Raw genomic sequence first — 17,252 nt, 5'->3', positions numbered from 1 at the left:
TGAGAATAGGACCCCCGTTGAAGGAATCAGAGAAAGAACTGGAAGAGCTTGAAGGGGCTCGAGACCCCATATGTACAACAATGCCAAGCAACCAGAGCTTCCAGGGACTAAGCCACTACCTAAAGACTATACATGGACTGACCCTGGACTCTGACCTCATAGGTAGCAATGAATATCCTAGTAAGAGCACCAGTGGAAGGGGAAGCCCTGGGTCCTGCTAAGACTGAACCCCCAGTGAACTAGACTGTTGGGGGGAGGGCGGCAATGGGGGGAGGGTTGGGAGGGGAACACCCATAAGGAAGGGGAGGGGGGAGGAGGATGTTTGCCCGGAAACCAAAGAATTATTATTAAGTATTAAATAAATTTAAAAAAAATAAAATAAAATAAAATAAAAAAAGAAAGTCTCTCAACCAAAAAGAGACCAGGGTCAGATGGGTTTAGCTCAGAATTCTACCAGACTTTCAAAGCTGAAACAATATTCCTCTAATTATTCCACAAAAAAAGAAACAGAAAGAACATTGCCCAAATTTTTTAGAAGGCTGATACCTAAACCACATAAAGAGAATTACAGACCAATTTCCCTTATGAATATAGACTCAAAAATACTCAATAAAATACTTGCCAACTGAGTCCAAGGACACATCAAAAATATCATCCACCATGATCCAATAAGCTACCTCCCAGAGATGCAGGGATGGTTCAATATACAAAAATCCGTAAATGTAATCCACCATATAAACAGACTGGAAGAAAGAAAAACTACAGGATCATCTCATTGGCTGCAGAAAAGGCTTTTTGACAAAAATCCAATACCACTCAATGATAAAAGTCCCGGAGAGATTAAGGATATTAGGCCTAAACATAATAAAGGCAGTCTACAGCAAGTCTATAAACTACATCAAATTAAATCGAGAGAAACTCCAAACAACTCCATTAAAATCCAGAACAAAACAAGGTTGTCCATTCTCTTTATATCTACTCAACACAGTACTTGAAGTTTTAGCTAGAGCAATAGAACAGCTGAAGGAGATCAAGGAGGTGCAGGGGGAAGGAAGACGTGAAAGTGTCATTATTTGAAAATTATATGATAGTATACATAAATGACCCTAAAGATTCCACCAGGGAATTCCTACAGTAAAGTGGCTGGTTACAAGATAAACTTAAAAAAAAAATCAGTAACTTTCCTGTATACAAATGACACATAGACTGAGAAAGAAATCACACATGCAGAACCTTTCCCAATAGCCTCCAATAATATATCTTGGTAACTCTAGCCAAGCAAACGAAAGCCATGATAAAAACTTCAAGTCTCTGAAGAAAGACATTGAACACCTGAGAAGCTGGAAAGATCTCCCCTGCGCATGGGTCAATAGGATTAACATAGTAAAAATGGTTATCCTACCAAAAGCAATCTACACATTCAATGCAGTCCCCATCGAAATCCCAACACAATTCTTTACAGACCTTGAAAGGACAATTCTCCACTTCATTTAGAAAAACAAACAAAAACAAACCAGAATAGTTAAAACAATTAAACAATTCCAAATAATAAAAGAACTGCTGGGGGCATCCCTGTGACTGATCTCAAGTTATACTGCAGAGCTACAGTGATTTTAAAAAAAATCACATGACAATTGGCATAAAAAACAGGCAATGTTAATCAGTTGAATAAAATGGAAAAGTGGGACAAAAATCTAAACACATGTGACACCTGGTTTTTTTTTTTTTTAATATATATAAAGAACTACACACAACAAAACTTCAACAAATGGTGCTGGTCTAACTGGATGTCTGCATGTAAAAAAATGCATATATATATATATATATATATTTCAAGGAGGAGGCGCAGGTCACTCCTGGTTGTGCCGGGCTCCTAGCGGCTGGAGCAAGAACGGAGGCTGAAGACTGCCTGGCGTCCATGGAGATGTCAGACGCGGAGCAGCCGAGCCCACAGCCCCCGCATCTCGGGGACCACTGCATCCATGACGGCGACTTCGTGGTGCTGAAGCGAGAAGATGTGTTCGAAGCAGTGCAAGTCCAGCGGAGGAAAAAAGTAACTTTTGAAAAACAGTAGTTCTACCTGGATAACGCCATTGGCCATAGTTACGGGTCAACGTTTGAAGTGAGCAGTGGAGGAAGCCTTCAGCTCAGGAAGAAGCTGGAAGAGCCCACGTCAGAGACCAAAGAAGGGGGCACTGATAATCGAAACATAGTTGATGATGGAAAGTCCCAGAAACTTACTCAAGATGATATAAAGGCTCTGAAAGACAAGGGCATTAAAGGAGAGGAAATACTTCAGCAGCTAATTGAAAATAGTACATTTCGAGACGAGACAGAATTTGCTCAAGATAAATATATTAAAAAGAAGAAAAAAAATGAAGCTATCATTACTATTTTGAAGCCATCTACCTGTATTCTTTCAATTATGTATTATGAAAGAGAACCTGGAAAAATTAACCACATGAGATATGATACACTAGCCCAGATGTTGACGTTGGGAAATATCTGTGCTGGCAATAAAATGATTGTCATGGAAACATGTTCAGGCTTGGTGCTAGGAGCCATGATGGAATGAATGGAAGGCTTTGGCTCCATTGTTCAGCTGTACCCTGGAGATGGACCCGTTTTGGGCAGCAACAGCTTGTTTTGGATTTCCCAAATCTTTCCCCAGTGGTCTTCATGAATTTCCCCTCAACAAAGTAAAAAGTCTCCTCAGTGGAACATTTTCTGCCGAAATGCTATCCTCAGAGCCTAGAGACAGCACTGCAGTTAAAGAAAGTAATGGTGAGCTTGAGAAAGAGATTGCTGAACAGGCGGATAAGGACAGCATTGCAGACGGCCCAGAAGGCAACGCAGAACAGAGCCCCGTGGACATTGTTCCTGGGGTCCCAGAGAGTAAGGAGCCTAAAGAAAAAGAAGCAAAAGAGATTATATTCAGGAAAAACAAAGGAGACAAGAAGAGCAGAGGAAAAGACATGTGGAGGTTGCTGCTCTGCTGGGAGAAAGAAATGCAGATGGTTTGATCGTGGCCAGTCGTTTCCACCCCACGCCCCTGCTGCTGTCTTTGCTGGACTTTGTAGCCGGTCAAGGCCGCGGTTTGTGGTCTATTGTCAGTATAAAGAGCCTTTGTTGGAATGTTACACAAAACTGTGGGAGAGGGGAGGAGTCATTAACCTAAGACTGTCTGAAACCTGGCTCAGAAATTACCAGGTTCTGCTAGACGGAGTCATCCCGAATTGTTGATGAGTGGAGGTAGAGGGTACCTTCTGTCAGGCTTCACTGTTGTCTCAAACAGCCATCGAGTAGACCCCAGTCTCGAGTCCTGTGAGGGTGCTTTACACTCACCCAAGACTGAGGAGCCAGCAGCTAAGAAACAGAAATGCATGGAATCTGCCTCTTAACTCTTAGGAGATCAATGTTTGTTCCAAGGCCTTCTGCTGCTGGTAATTAAACTTTAAATGTCATCACTAAGATTTTTTCCCTGTCCTAAAAGTGTGTGTGCACCTGTTCCTGGGAAGACATAAGCCTTTTGTTTGCCTCGGATGCAGGAGGATTAGTCAGGGCTGCAACTCTGATGGGCAGTAATGGATTGATACAGCAGTTGTGTATCACAGCAGACTCAGTACTTAGAGTATCTGCAAATACCTTGGAAATGTCAACACCTTGAAAATGTGGATGTGTAAGTCTTTGTTTATATTGTAAGCGAAGATGAATGCTAAAACATGGTGAGCAACGAAAGGGACTTTCCTCTCAGCCCTTTTCTTCCACCTGACCAGTACGGATGTGTGAGCCTCCGAGATTTACAGTACCAAAAATGTCTACCCTGTGCCCTGCAATGGAAGAAGCTTTTATAGACACTAGATTTTGTTATTTTAATAGTTGAGAGCCTGAGGAAGTTCCAGGTATTTCTTTTCCTGCCTCTCCCCTTTTCGGTGCATAGAACGGTTTGGTGGATGCTCCTTTGCTGTGAAAGCTTCTCCTTTGTTCTGGAGGAAGTGATTAAAATGTCTGTGTTCTGTTAAACAATTGGTTTTGTCCCTCTCCAGACCCAGACACAGAAACGTGTGTCAGTATTGGTATATGTAAATATACACAGATGTATCTGTGTGTCAGCATGGACGGAATGTGCTGTCTGTGGTGGACAGGGAGAGTGCATACACGTTTATTCGAGCTGTGGTAAAGACTTGTGCAGGACAGAGCAGCTCTTGGTGTGTTGCTGTCATTCCTTGTCAAGTGTGTTTCAAGTGTCTTCTGGGAATTTCTCTCCCTGGTCTGTAAATGTCTGCTGGTGTGAGGTGGGTGTCTGGGGATGAGGTGGGTGTCTGGGGATGAGGTGGGTGTCTGGGGATTCCTTGCCCTGGTCTGTAAAGGTCTGCTGGCATGCGGTGGGTGCCCTTTATCTCCTCTGAGGGAAGTAAGGTCAGATGCCTTTACCATCTCCATTGTAAGAAATAGGAAATGTGTAGAGTTATGAAGACTTGTCCCCTTGAGAGTCTCAAGTCTTGTTCACTAGGACATGCACAGTGTTCCTGTCACCATAGAATCCTGGCCAGCGTGGAGCATCTTGAAAGAAAAAAGAAATTGCTTTCCTAATAGCTTGTGCTGTTCGGAAAAGGCTGCAGCAAAAACTTTGGTTTTTAACTCCTTTTTCTCTAAACAATTGCTTTTAAAGAATAAAATTTTCCTCCTCTGAAAAAAATTCAAGTCCAGGTGAATCGAAGATCTCAGCATGAAACCAGACACATTGGACCTGATAGAAGAACGTGGACAATAGCCTTGAATGCAGTGTCACAGGAGATGGCTTTCTGAATGGAACACTGATAGCTCAGGCACGAAGACCAACAATTAATAAACAGGACCTCATGAAAATAAAAAGCTCCCATCAGGCAAAGGACGCCATCAATCCAACAAAGAAAAGGAAACTATTTTTACCAATTCTACATCCAGCAGAGGACTAATATGCAAAATATTTAAAGAACTCAAGAAACTCCATACCAAAAAAAAAAATAATAGTAATAAAATAACTTAAAGATGGGATACAGTTCTAAACAGGGAATTCTCAATGGGAGAGTCCCAAATGGCTGAGAAACACTTAGAGAGATGAAAGGGCGTGAGAGAGGAGGAAGAAGGAGATGCCTCGGGGTAGTATGGGCCGTGAGTGTGTGGCCATGAGGGCTGGTGGAGCAGGAGCAGCGCAAACGGAATAGACGCACATGTTTATGGGCATTTGGCAGGGGTGGCAGACGGGAGGACTTAGAGGGGTCATCCCTGCCCAGGTGTAGTGCTATAGGACCTGTTATAAATCCTAAAGCTCTTTGTGTCTTTTACTTGGAAAATAGCGGGCTAAGGAATAACTCCTGCCATAATGATTTCCTGTATTAATTAATATGTACAGAATTCGTTTTATATAATGATGTCCCGTATTAATTAATATACACAGAATTCATTTTATATAATGAGTTCCTGTATTAATTAACACATACAGAATTCATTTTATATAATGATTTCCTGTATTAATTAATACATACAGAATTCATTTTATATAATGATTTCCTGTATTAATTAATACATACAGAATATTAGTATTCATTTTACAGAAATCAATATGATAGTTCCTTAGAAAATTAGGAATCCATCTACCCTAAGACCCAGCTATACCATTTGGGGGCATACACTCAAAGGACCCTCCATCCTACCATACGGACAGTCATTCAACCATGTATACTGTGGCTTTATTCATACTAGCCAGAAAGTGGAAACAAACTAGCCGTCCCTCCACAGGAAAATGGACAAAGAAAGTCTGGTACACTTACATAACAGAATATTATTCAGCTGTTTAAAAAATGACGCCTTTAATTATTAAGCACTCAGAAGGCAGAGACAAGCTGTTACAGAGCAAGTTCCAGCGGGACAGCCAGTGCTGTTACACAGAGAAACCCTGTCTAGAAAAAACAAAAACAAAAACAAGAAAAGAAAAGAAAAGAAAAGAAAAGAAAAGAAAAGAAAAGAAAAGAAAAAGGCAGACATCGTGAATTGAATGCAGAAGTACAAACCCAAAAAGACAGAAATGGAATATATCCAATTATTTAATTGTGTGTGGACATCGGGCATCAAGTAAATGGTAACCTAGCTACAATCTGCAGACCCAGATAGGTTAGATAAAGAGGAAGAGTCTTGGTGGGGTATGCATGGATCTCCCTAGGATGGGGAAACAGTTTGTGTGTAGATGGAGGGCAGGTGAGGGTAGGAGTGGGAGGGGTCAGTTGGGGAACATTCGGGGAACAGAGTGAAACCTAGTGCAGTGGAAGCTTCCTGGAATCAATGACGATGAGCCGAAGGCAGACTCCTAGTAATGGGGGATGCAGCGTCTTAGCGGGCCACCTCTTATAGCCAGACAAGGCTCCCAGTGGTGGAACTGGACTGCTAGCCAAGGAGGTCCCATGGAAATCCCCAAACAACCCAAGCTGATGCTCAGACAGGGGGCTGTTCTCTGCAAACTGACGGTTGGCCCCCGTTGCCAAGGATAGCATTCCCACAACCCATGGAACATGGAAAATTTGAGCTGGTACCTACGTAGAACCTTTGCCCTAAGTTCTAGTCTCTTTCATTCAGAAAAGTACCCTGCAGCCTACCAAAAATGAAATATGTTCACCAAGCCAGCCACGAAACCCCTAATGTACAATCTGTCCTGCCTGCATTATATGCCAGGGCAATGGTGACACAGAGCTTGTGGAATTAGTCAACCAATGTCTGATTTGACTTAAGGCCCACTCCATGAGAAGGAACCCATACCCAACACAGCTTGAGGCACCAAGAACCAGAGAGACTAGATAGCCCAGAGACCTAGGGCAGATCCAAACATGGCTAGTCTGAAAAAAATCAACAAAATGACTCCTAATGATACTCTGCTATGCTCATAGATCAGTGCCTTATTCTGACATCATCAGAAAGGCTTCCTCCAGCAGCAGATGGGAACAGAGACAGAGACCGACAGCCAGACATTATGTGGAGGGAACAGTCTAAACTGGCAGTGTCTTTCAAATCCCTCCCCTCGGAGCTCAGGGAATCCCATAGAAAAGGGGGCAGAAAGAGTATAGAGTAAAGGGGGTGGGGGACTCTAGGAGAACATGGCCCTCTGAACCAACTAAGCAAGGCTCACATGAACTCACTGGGACAGAAGCAGGAACTACATGGGTCTGCACTAGGTCCTGGGTGTGTACTTATACCTAGTCACTTCGTCCTCTTATGGGACTCCTTACTATAAGAACAAGTGGGTCTCTGACTCTTCCCCTCCTCTTGCTTCTGTCGGGTTCCCTTGTTCAACTCCAATAGGATGGGATTCACTTTGTCTTCTTATGTTTTATTCGGTCATGTCGTTATTATCTCTCAGAAGTCTGTTGTTTTTTATTGAGAGACAGACAGGGCATGGATGGATCCAAAGGCAAGGTGATGTGGGGAGGAACTGGGGAGAATAGAGGAAGGGGAAACTTTAATCAGGATGTATTGTATGAAAAAAATAACCTATTTTCAATAATGAAAAAAAAAAAGGAAAGAAGGAATGGGTTCAGATTTAGGAGCTGACCCTGATTCGGAAACTACTGCGCTGATTTCAAGAGAGGACAATGGTCCTAGGGAAGTCCACACATTCTCTAGCAGTATTTGCCTCTATTAGAAACAGGAAGGAGATTGGTCTGAGACTTTTTGAGATTGAGAGCTTTTGCAGGACCCAGGTTAGCTCCTGTGTGAGAGGGTGGTTAGTAAAGAGCTGGCCAGGGCCTGCACCCCATGGCTTGCAGCCTCCTGTCTCTCCACGTGATCCCTCTCTAACAAATGTGTTTCCATCCCAATGCCAGCTACTGTGTTGTGATGTAGCCATGGCCGGAGCTGAACAGATGGGGATACCTAATCTTGTCCTTTCAGCCTCCAAGATTGTGTGCTAAATAAACCCTCTTTCTTTGTCTACAAGTTAAAAAGAAAGAAACAGACATAGGACAAGATGTTACATGTAAATATTATTTCTGTCTTTCGACTTCAATGCTGCACAGATGGTTAATTATCTGTGCAATTGCAGTTTCAGCCTCAGTGGGGAAAGTTCTGATTTTTATCTGGAAAGTTCATGTAGCTTCGTTGTAGCTCATGTTAACCACATGGCTAAATTCCCAATCAGTTAGATGTTTGGATGGTCAGTGGTGAAAGCCATATATAGCATTTTTAAAATTTCTTGTTGAGCAAGTTGTTTTGAGCATGAGACTCCCCTGGGGCTCCTGAAAGGAAGGAAGATGAGAAATATCTTTATCTTTTCTTCCAAACTGTTTGTTGGTATAGAGATGCTCAACTGTGTGAACTGTCTTGGACCACAGGAGTGAAGACTCCTCTCCTGTAGGGGTGAATTGGAAGCAATCCTTACAACTACAAAAAAGAAACTGTGCACCATGACACTGCCTGTCTCCGTATTTTTTTTATGCAATAAAAAGATTTATTTTGTTTAAGCTACAGGATTCTTTTTTAAACTTATTTCCTGTAAACCCTAATCTTGGCAAGAACAATGACTTGGCTTCTAACAGCAAACTAGCAAAGCAGTTTCCAGGAAGATGGCAGAGAGAACAGGAACATCTCGGTTAGGATCGAGCACTGGCTACAACAGCAGCGTCAGCTGGACAGAGGTTTGCATTGTCTCCATCAACAAAGCCTATGTCCGATGTCTAGGAAGGCCAAAGCTTGTTTCCGCTGATCTCCCTATACTCTCTTGAACTCTATGGGATGAGGCATGTGAAGCTCTCCCTGCGAGGACCACAGGGTTTCAGAGAGGACTGTTCAACTAGGTACGTACCTTAGTTAAGGGCTAGTGTCAGGGTAGTCATAGTGAAGTGCAGACTCTCCAACTAGGAAGGACATATGAAATAAAAATGTTTACATCGAAGCACCCAAAGCAAACAAAAAACATGAGTAATTTCACAAGCTATGAATGGGGTGAAAACCACCTTCATGTCTCTGTCACCCCTTACACAGAACCTCTCCCAGGTTCTGCTGTTGGACGGGTGCTTGGTTCTCACTTCAAATGACTAAAAGGAACAGAATCGTGTCCCTGTGCCCTGAGAACTGTGGTTTAACAAATGTAGCATAAACACATATGGACTGCCAACGAAAGGGAATGTGAGACAAGATCCATTGCTTTTACCTGGATCGTGTCCATCTACAGCCCCCAGCCAGAGAAACGTCACTTCTAGTTGATTCCCGGAATAATGTAACTACCCCTCTGGGTAGAACTGAGGAGGCCTGAGACATAGGGATTATGAATCACACAGATGCTTCTAGAATTAGAGGGTCAGAGCAAAAGTGGCTAAATAGAGGTTGGGGGGTCATAGTGTATGCCTTTGTAACACTCGGGAGGCAGAGGCAGGAGAATCACCACAAGTTTGAGCCTCTGTTGACTACATAGTGGGTGTGAGAATTGGCTGGGCTACAAAGCAGTCACCTATTTTAAAATGAATGGCCCATACATACACAGCCACCAAACTAGATAAGATGGATGAAGCAAAGAAGTGCAGGCTGACAGGGACCGGATGTAGATCTCTCTTGAGAGACACAGCCAGAATACAGCAAATACAGAGGCGAATGCCAGCAGCAAACCACTGAACTGAGAATAGGTCCCCCATTGAAGGAATCAGAGAAAGGACTGGAAAGCTTGAAGGAGCTCGAGACCCCATATGAACAACAATGCCAAGCAACCAGAGCTTTCAGGGACTAAGCCACTACCCAAAGACTATACATGGACTGACCCTGGGCTCTGACCCCATAGGTAGCAATGAATATCCTAGTAAGAGCACCAGTGGAAGGGGAAGCCCTGGGTCCTGCCAAGACTGAACCCCCCCAGTGAACGTGATTGTTGGGGGGAGGGCCGTAATGGGGGGAGGATGGGGAGGGGAACACCCATATAGAAGGGGAAGGGGAGGGGCTGGGGGGTGTTGGCCCAGAAACCGGGAGAGGGAATAACAATTGAAATGTAAATAAGAAATACTCAAGTTAATAAAGATGGAAGAAAAATGAATAATTAATTAACATAATGCATTTGTAAAAGAATTACTAATTAAAACATAGGATACCTAGTTAAACCTTAGTTTCAAACAAGCAACAAATAACATGTTAGTATAAAGATATCACAAATCTTTACCTCAGTGTCTGGTAGTTTTATTTGCTAAATCTAGATTGCAGCAGTGAGGACAAATTGTATACAAGGGGGCCACACAGGAAAGCAAATTCACTCAGGGAGTTCAAGAACTAAGGGATGTTGACTGGAAATAGGAAAGTAAGAAGATGGACACAGAAGTCTGTGCCAGGGAGCAGGGGACAGATACACAGACTGTGCACTGTGTAACTCCATACCACTGCAGGCCGAGAAGAGGTTCTGAGGCCTCAGACAATTACAGCATAGGAATGGCTCTCCCAGAGCTCGTTCACACTGGTGGAGACCACATAATACAAAAAGACAGTGGAAGGGAGGTTTAAAAAACCCAACCCCTGCATTTTCTCCACCACAACACCCCTCTACCCAGGGTTCCCAGTTGCTCTGCTTCATCCAGAGGAATATTCTAAAAACCAGAAAAGTTGAGGACAGTGGGGGTGCTTTTAAAAAATAGATTCTTAGATCAAAAGGAAGCTTAGCTTTAGGAGTCTATCATGCCATCTTTTCTCTGTTTTGAAAAATGGAGCAATAAAAAGACATTGATAACCACGAGCCGCTACTCCTCACATTCGTGCGGTTTCTGTGGTAAAATCTGTATTACTTTTGAAAAGATTTTTTTTAAAAAAAATTTAGAGGTGTGTGTGTTCATGTGTGTTCCTATGTATGATCATACATCCAGAGGAGGGCATGAAGTATCCTCCTTTATTGCTCTCTGACTTAAGCTCACCATTTCGCTAGGCTGGTTGACCAGCAAAGCCTCAGGATCCTCTGGCTCTGGCCCCCAGGACTGGGATTGCAAGTGCATGAAACCATACCTGGCTTTGTACATGAATGCTGGGGATTCGAACTCAGCTCTATGCTTGCACGGCAAGTGCTTTTACCCACAGAGCCATCTCCACAACCCAGGATACGACTTAACTTTTCATCCCCAAGAAGGCTAGAAATGTGCCAGGTTGCAAAAAGCTTATCCAGAACTGCAGAGCTAGGACAAGCCTTCCCAGAAGGGCAAAACTAAGAGGGCTTTTCTTTTTTCCTGCTATTTGGAGGTTTATAGGCTTGTGACTTCAGGCCTTTTAGACTCAGCTGACTCTAAGTCCAATTAAAGAGCAGAGACAAAAGGAAAAGTTTCCTCTCTAACTGTAAAAGGATAATTCAAATAGATTTGCAATGATTAGCTTGGTTGCTGACTTGAAACAACGTAGAATTGCTTGGGGAAAGAGCCTCAGGGAGGGTTGTACTTAGTAGGTTGGCCTGAAAGGTTTTTTTAAATTGAGGCAGGAGGGCTGCAGTTGTCTGAATAATGTGTCCTCCACCTGGAACCTCTGGCACTTGAATGCTTTGCCCCCATTTGTTGGCTCTGTTTAGGGATGCTTAGGAGCCGAGCATTGCTGGGGGAAGCATGTCACTGGTGGAAGGTTTTGAGAACTTGTATCCTTTGTCATTTACTCTGCGCTTCTTATTTAAAATGTGGCCCCCTCAGCTCTTCCTGCCGCCGTGCCTGATGCTTACAGCAAGGCTTCCCTATCTAGACCTTGATGGACTCTTAACCCACAACGAACCCTTCCTTCTATAAATTGTCTTGGTCGTGGTGCTTTATTACAGCAATAGGAATACCTAACACAAGAACCACGCTACCTGCGGGCTGCCGCCATTCATGGGCTGGACTCTGGATTGAATGAAGAGAGCAAGCTGAGCACTGTCGTGCATGCGCTAATTCACCAACCAAGTGAATCAATGGGTGTAATGTGACCAGTTCTCTGAAGTTCCTGCCATTATGGCTAGGCAGCCATTACGGGCTGTAGCCTAGAATTGTGAGTCGAATAAACCCTTTCTCCTTTAAGGTGCCTTTGTCGGAATACAGCATGGGGAAACAAAATGAAGACACCTGGGAAGAAGCGAATTTTAAAAATCTCTCCTGGGGGTTGGGGATTTAGCTCAGTGGTAGAGCACTTGCCTAGCAAGGGCAAGGCCTTGGGTTCGGTCCCCAGCTCTGAAAAAAAGAAAAAGAAAAAAAAATCTCTCCTGAAAGAAGCCACTTCTTTTCAAATAAAACCCTATTCTCAAGTACTGACTCAACAAGAAGCTTGTCCCACAGTGTCCAAAGCAATTGGCAGCTCTTAGCAATCCATCTCTTTTCACATCTGATTGGAACTGCCACAGATAGTAAAACATAGGCGCTGTCTCAAAGCATGAAAGTCAGTGAGGACTTCTTAATCCTGGGTGAATGACAGTTGATTTGGGGAAGAGAAGTGGATTTTGGTGGCTGTGATTTTGCATGTGACATTTATTTAACTTCAACGTCACTGCATCCTGCTCTTTCTGACTTCACGGTTTTTGTCCTATAACTGCCTCTAGGCAAAATTTTCCAATTTTTCTTCTGTTTGTGTCATTTTCTAACATATAACCAGACAGTGAACTATGATCTCCAGGAAGTCAGGTACCCTTCCCCCACTCTTCTGTTCACTGTGTTCTTCAAAACCCATCACACACACCTGTGCCAGGTAAATACATGTTGAACAAATAAAGAATTAAACACATAACTTCGTTTTGTCAGGAGATAGTGGAATATTGGAACAGAAGTCAGTGGAACGTTTCCTCAGCTGCAGCTGGCTACCATGGATCCCTGAGTGAATTCCATCAGAGTTTCTGATTTTTCATCCATAAAAGAGCAAAGCAAAGGTTCCTTCCTAGTAGTGGCATACAAACTGAACGCCAGCATGGATCACAGAAACATTCTAGTTAATTTCCTGCAAGGGCTTGTTTTCACAGCTCTTGCATTTGTGTCTGCCAGGGATCCCTTCCATATCTGTGTTGCGAATTGTTTCCACCAAGAAACAATTCAATGAACAAGAAACAAGTGTCAATGTTATTAAAGAGGAGAAAATGTTATATTGTTTCTGTTGCGCACATTGTTAGGGAAAGAGTACATAAGACAGGGACTTTCACCTTCTAGACCCAGTTACCATCTAGACTCCAGATGATGGCCCTTGGCTAACACAAGCCCCTGAAGCAGACAGAGCTGGTGGGCAAGAACATTTACAACTCTCCTCCACGTCAGCAGGGGTGAGATCACACTGAGCCCCGGCAGTCTGCACTTTTTCAGTCTATCAGGGATTGTGATGGCTTGTATATCCTCCGCCATAGGTAGTGCACTATTAAAAGATAATGGCCCTGTTGGAGAAGGTGTGTCACTGTGGGTGTGGGCTACAAGACCCTCATCCTAGCTGCCTGGAAGCCAGTGTTCTGCTAGCAGCCTTAGATGAAGATGTAGAACTCTCAGCTCCTCCTGCACCATGCCTGCCTGGACCTGCCGTGCTCCTCCTGCCTTGATGATAATGGACTGAACCTCTGAACCTGTAATCCAGCCCGCAATTAAATGTTACCCTTTATAAGACTTACCTTGGTTACAGTGTCTTTTCACCCTAACTCAAATAGTGGTGTTCTCTGGAAAGAGGGTGAAGAGATTTTGGGCGTTTAACTCAAAGATTGTTCTCAAAGAATGTGAATAATGGAAGGTGTACAAGGGAGGAAAACAATGTTTCAAGCCAAAAGGGAGGTGTTCATTTTAAGTTCACAACTCAAATAATACAAGGGCAAGAGAGAACACGTATTCTGGTTCTATGTAAGTTACATAAGTTTGAGAGTTAGCTTTGCCTAGGAATGGAGGATCAGATGATTAAATAGCCTGGGCCTCTGCATGGCCCATTGCCATGAACCTGGACCCACACAACAAGCATGTGGAAAGGATCCAGAGAAGAAGCTCTGAGTGTCCGGGCAATTTCTCTAGATGTTTTAAACAGATCTGGCTTCTGGGCTTAGCGCTGCTCCCTGGCTGTGTAGCATTGGGTATTTGTCTTCAGCAGTACTCACTTTCCTGAAGGTGTGACGGAGAGAAGGATGGCACTCACCCTAAGAACCCATAAGGAAGATTTAAATAGCATCCTTCTTGGCCACCATGACCCCACTTCATAGTAGCTTTCAACTGTAAGGACCCTATAAATATAAGCATACCTTTTTGTTTGTTGGTATTTGTATCTGGAAAGGGAATTCTGGGGAGGAAAAAAAGTGAAATAATTTAATTAAGAACTATTCATTACTGGGCTTCTTTGTTCCTGAGTTTGAGTGATGATAGCGTCCTCTTTCTTGGATGGGAGATACAGCTCAGCTACAGAGAGCTTGCTTAGCATGTGCAAGGCTTCGGGTGCAAGCTCAGCACTAGGCAAAAAATAAAACAATGAAATCATGGAGAATACTTAGTAGCAAGCATGATGAGATGAAGTAAAAAAGCAATTCTAAGCCAGCCAGCAAACATATGAACCATTTATCACTGTGCGAAAGGCATGGGTGTTGAAACCAATGGCATCTTACAGCCATTGGCATCTTGGCAAGGTACGGAGGAGACACTGAGCCGCATCTCTCATTACACCATGGAAACTTTTCCTAGTCTTGAATGAGGAGTTGGGGAGAAGTTGGGAAAGAAAAATATCAACGTCAACACATCTTGTCTCTGAACATAGAGGTCTATTTTCATTAAACGAAGTTTTATATTAAATTCTTTCAGTCGTATCTCAGTCCCCTTCTTTATTCGGTTGTGCAGTTTTGGTCCTGGGGTTGTCCAAACACCAGCAGTGCCTGACAGGCTCGGGGAGGAAGAGAGATGTGTGTTTACATGGCTTCTGATCCGGCTACTGTCGGATCACACCATGAGCTCGTTCCAGATTGAGGATACTTTTGCACACTGGCAGCTGACTCCAATCTGCTGCCTTCCCAGTATTTATAAAACCGCTTCCTCGTGCTTCTAACCTCAGACTTACGAAGGAACCAGTATCTACCCTTTAGGGCTTTGGTCCATAGACCACATCTGCTACTTTGATTCCAACCCAGAGGCAACAGATGGAGCTAAGTCACATTCCAAAAGCCCTTTCTTTTTTCAAGCACTGGAGACTTGAAGCTCATAGCTGCACAGCCTAGGTAAGTGCTCTACCACTGAGTCATACTCCCTCCCTGGCTGACACATCCCTATTGCAGAGGCCTGAGTTTGACTTCTCCAAACCCCTTCCCTAGTCATCTGAGCCCCAGTTGTCAGCTGCTTCCCTCTGCTTCTGCAGACCGTGTCCTGGAGGCTGCGTCTGGCAGGAGACATCTGTGTGATATCGATGGTCTTTTGTTTACCATCCTTCCAACTGCTTCGTTATTGGCCCATGACTAAATTCTCTCAGCCAAGTGATCAGTGTGGCTTCTGTCTCCTGTTACAGTACAGATAAACCTATTTCCGAGGAAGCTTTACATTTTCAAAACCATTTGCTCTGCGTTTACTTTTACACTTGTAAAAGAATTAATAATAATCGCATCTGTAGATTACTCTAAAAATACCCAATCCAAAAGCATAGCCGTTCGTTCCTAAGCAGCATTCTGTCCCCAGTAATTCTATTCAGTATCATTTAAATATTGAAAAGCAAGAAAGCCCTAACCTCAGCTGTTCTAACCCAGGCAAACTTTGGTACTTCCTTTCCGCTGGGACGTCTATTTTAAATTGGAACCACGTGAAAGTCAGTTTGGGGGGGGGGATGGGCTAGGATGTGCATTCACTTGAGGTCAACTCACTCCAGAAAATTGTCTCTGGACCCAAAGCTTCACTCTGCTTTTCACCGCACCACAGAATATTTCTCTGCTACCTCAGTGGTGTAGAGAATGACAAACCATGAGCACAAAGAGGAAATGGTAAGGGCAGGGCTGGGCGGGAGCAGCTAGATCTGTGAAGTATTTCCTCTATCCTTGGGGCTGTCTCTTGTACACCTCCCAAGAACCCAGTGTCCTGTTACCCATATACCTAGTTTACAGGTGAGTGCACTGGGTCTCAGAGGCATTAAATGGCTAATCTGCTCTGGGAACATCCTTAAAGTCAGATTCCAGCTCAGCCCCACGTGAGATTCAAAGTTCCCTTTCCCTTTAGAAAACACTACCTGCCGGTAGAGAGAGAGCTAAACTGGTAAAGGTGCTTGTCATCTAAGCCCAACTACCTGGGTTCCACCCAGGGAACTAACATGAACAATCAGATGAGGTGGTGGGCATGTAGTGCCGGGATTCATGTAGCAATGTGAGAGACAGAATACAGAGACTGGCTCAAAGGCTCCAGGGCCAGCTAACCTGGACCACACATAAGGCAGAAATAAGGGACACCCTGCCTTACAGAGCAAGAATTAGTTCCTGAAAGTTGGTCTCTGACTTCCACATGTATGAGAAGATGGGTACACACACATACACACACACACACACACACACACACACAGAGGCACATACAAACTGCCTCTCAATTCTAGGAATAAAGTATAGTGATAATGTTATAAACAGATATTATTTATTGGTCACAGAAATACAAGTCCAATAGTTGTTTTCTTCATTCACACAGTCCAACACACACACACACACACACACACACACACACACACACACACACCCCAGTGACTTTTACAAAACGTTTACTGTCTTCTATCGAGCTTTGGGAACTTAAGAGCAATCAAATACCTGCATGATAGGATTCCCTAATATTTCTCCAGTGATGCTGGGCACACAAAGAAGCCTTCGGTAAAAACACCTTGGCTGAAAAAAAATAAATATGGGTTCAGGAGTAAATGTTGGTGGAGATAAAGGTGTGGCCGGCATTTTGAAGAAGAGTGAAAGCCAAGATGTCCGCACTGGAAACCATAGTGTTGAAATGGAAGAGAGATAGAAATGCCAAGGGCGAGATGAGCAAGCCTCAGCCAGCCTCCACCCCCACAGCCGATGAAGGAAATTGGTCCTGCCCTGTAGTAGTAGAAGTACCACTTCTTAATCTCTGCTGTACCTCACATCTCGTGTTTGCCTGAGTTGCAGATCCTCAGTAAACATGATCTTATGAATGATTCTACATGAATAAGTGTGGGACAGATTTGAGGGAAAAGAGGAACCAACAGATATTACGAACACAATGCCGTGTAATTTCCAATGACAAATCCTTGTCACCAGTGCGATTTCTGTTCAACATAATTCACATTTTGGGGAACTAGACTAAAACAAAACTCTGCCATAT

General features: G+C 43.6%; 1 pseudogene; it reads left to right on the top strand.

Annotated features, from left to right (window-relative positions):
- The first annotated feature begins 1,629 nt into the window (after nt 1-1,629).
- Nucleotides 1,630-4,194, top strand: Trmt6-ps1 (tRNA methyltransferase 6, pseudogene 1; annotated as a pseudogene).
- The last annotated feature ends 13,058 nt before the right edge of the window (nt 4,195-17,252 follow it).

This window comes from Rattus norvegicus, chromosome 1 (genome assembly GCF_036323735.1).
Source record: "Rattus norvegicus strain BN/NHsdMcwi chromosome 1, GRCr8, whole genome shotgun sequence".
Lineage (NCBI taxonomy): Eukaryota > Metazoa > Chordata > Mammalia > Rodentia > Muridae > Rattus > Rattus norvegicus.
This window is presented reverse-complemented; position numbering and strand designations above follow the sequence as displayed.